Here is a 3,289-nt window from a genome sequence, read left to right as displayed (position 1 = left end):
AATGCTTCTAGTCAAAGAAGTTTTAATCAAGGAAATGCACTAATATCCCACTATGACCCCGTTTGAATACTCGTGATTGTTGCTTTAACCGTAAGGATCTGCCTATTAATAATTGGAGTTTTTTATTGGCAAATTGAATCTGAATTATATTGGATATAAATTCTTATCATTTTTTTCTTTTCCTATTTATGACTCCTACTGGTCAGAATTGTATTTAGTGTTAATATAAAATAGACTTTCAACTCTAAATATTGCATAACATATATATGAATTGCTTCCCGTCGAAGATGATGTAATCAAGTAAATTCACCGATCTATATTTTTAAGAATCATGTACTTGCGTTAGGAATTAAGCGGCCGGCCAACTCAAGTTCTCTTCCAGGATCCAAGTCCCTATAGTTAAATGAAAAATCACACTCACTATACAGTTGTACGGATATCTGATATTAAAGTGTTTCCCGTCGAAGATGATGTAATCAAGAAAATGCATTGATATATCTTTCTTCAGAAATCATATACTTGTGTTAAGAATCAAGCGGTCAACCCAACCCAGGCACCAACTCCTTATAGTTAAATGAAAATCACACTCAAATACTAATATACGATATTAGAGACATTAAAAGAACACACGATATAATATAAAATAGTTTTCCAATTTTAGATAATACAAAACAGATGAAATGCTTCCCGTCAAAGAAGTTGTAATCGAGCAATGAACTAACATCCCACTAAGACTTTGTTTGAATACTCATGATTGTTACTTTAACCGCAAGGATTGTCCACTAATTAATGACTGAAGTACCTTTTAATCACTGGGGTACCTTTATTGGGAAAGAGAATCTAAATTGTATTGGTTAATTAAATAATTTGGTTGATGGATTTTTAGTGATGCATGTAGCTATTTTATTATGTATGTGGCTTGAAACAAAACATAAAACTCTCTTGGAATTGAACGATTAAAGGGACCTTTTTTTTTACATCAACCGTAGGTTAAGTTAACGAAGTGCCGTTACAACATGGTCTATTAAACAAAGAAATTTCATGCATATATCATGTTCGAGAAAGAAAAAGAATAATAAGAATAGGTTTCACAAAAAATTATAATTCAATAATCTGGCAGAACCCCATCAAAAATATCAGAAAAATTTATAAAGGAAAGCCAAGAGAGAGTAGAATGCTCTTAGGACAATCACTTAACAATGTTGTTTGGGATTTAAGTCCATCTTTATTCCTATTTCCCTATTTCATATTAACCTTTTGGCCCTGCATAGAATTGAAAATTATGGACGGGGCCAGTATCATCCTGGTTTATAATTATATATTCACTGCTACATCATCAAAAAAACTTGTACATGTTTAGAGAATATATCTAAGATGACAAAGAGAATTATTCGTTTTACAAATGTCCATGCCAGTGTCCTTAATATAGACCTTTGAGACTTGGCTGCAAAGAAAACAATGAGAATTGAGAAATGAAATGGAATGGAATTAAATTTCTTTGCGTGGCAACAAAATATAACAAAGTAATTGAAAGATTTTTCTTCCCTAAATTAATTCGAAAATACAGGGTAAGAAAAAGATTTTTTTTTTTGAACATACTAAATATTTAAGCTAGCCGTTTCAGATTCTTTTACCATAAGTAGACCTCTAAAGATTTTTTTACCCTAAGGTTTTTTTAGATATTTTGAGTTTTATAAACACTTATTTAAAATTTTCTTTCCATATATAATTACAACTGTTGAAAAAGATTAAGTCATTAATATGTATGCATCGTTCTATAAATGCTTCAAAAAATAAATATTTCCACAAATATAATAGGTGTAAATTATTAATTTTAAAGAAATTAAGCTTACAGTTACATAATGTCTAGAGTCGCCAACATTTTGGTTAACTATGTTGATTCTAACAGAGAGTTACCTAATTTAAACCTACTCACATTTCCATCCTCCCTCCTCTAACATGAGAAAATATTTTTTTTCACCTAATGGAGTAAATTTAAGCAAATTTAAGCCCGAAAGTATCAAATTATTAGAAATCCATTTGCAGCGTGCATATAAGCTTAGGTAATGTCAATTCACAAAAAAATTCCAGATGAAAAATTAGTAATAGGGTGTTCTTAATAAAAATCAAAACATTGCCGAACCTAAGTAGGGAAGTGATGGATTGATGGGTTGCCCCTGCATCAGGAAGTGATGGATGAAATTGGTTGTGTTTCTTCTCCACCATGATCTGGTGGGCCCGGGAAAGCGTATAAAATTGAAGAGCAATGAAACGCGGGCCTACAGTAATACCGCAAGTGCACGGTCGTCAGTTGTAGCTCGTGCAAGTACGGGTCGATCCACAGAGACTGGGTGTGTTTGGAGTTTCTAGCTATTTTGGGCTCTAAATTGCTATTGGGCTTCTAATTGTGCTTTGGGCTTAGTGGGTTTGTTTGTAATGATGAAGTGCTTTAGTCCTTGGGCCTTTGAATGATTTTGGAATGAACTGTGAACTTGGGCTCAACAGTTCAATTGTGAACTGGGCTTGGGTTTTTGAACCTGGCAGTGAACTAGGCCTTTGAGCTTTAAACAGATTACAATGGGCTTTTGTAAAACAAGGTAATGAATGCTGTAACAAGAACAGGAGAAACAAATGAGAAGAAAGAGCAAATAGTGGCAGTGAAGCTGTGATATTTACAAAGCAATGAAGATGGTAGTGAAATAATGAGACAATGGATGATAAAACAATAAACACAAGAAAACAGATACAAATACAAAAGGAAACAAAAATTACATGACACTTTGCAAGAGGTAGCCCTTTTTGATGCACCCAGTTAAATTCGATGGTTGTTTTTCTTAATGTAACCTCCACCTTCTATCCCAACCAACCAAAGAACAAGCTAGTCAAGTTTCGTTCAGTATTCTAAAGTGATTGGCAATCGTGACTTCCTATCAAACACCTTGAAGATAGAGGCTATACATGTATTGGTAGATCGTGCGCGTGCAAGTTTCTTATCACTATGTGAATTGTGCTAGAATCAGGGTGCCTAAATATCTAGACTAAGACTCCTAATAATTACATATTTGCACAAGAGTCAACATTTCAAGGTAAATGAGCTCCATTTTTATGTTTTTTTTTTTTTCAATTTTTAATTTTTTTATTTTGATTTTTTCATTTTTTTCAAAAAGAAGGAGTTCTTGTTTTCAACTATGGCATATTATCAAAGTATCTACTTTTCACCCCCAAACCTAAACTAAACATTGTCCTCAATGTTTCAAAATATGAACAAAATTATAATACAACATATGAA

Source organism: Papaver somniferum, unplaced genomic scaffold, assembly GCF_003573695.1.
Source record: "Papaver somniferum cultivar HN1 unplaced genomic scaffold, ASM357369v1 unplaced-scaffold_132, whole genome shotgun sequence".
In the NCBI taxonomy this organism is placed as follows: Eukaryota; Viridiplantae; Streptophyta; class Magnoliopsida; order Ranunculales; family Papaveraceae; genus Papaver; species Papaver somniferum.
This window is presented reverse-complemented; position numbering follows the sequence as displayed.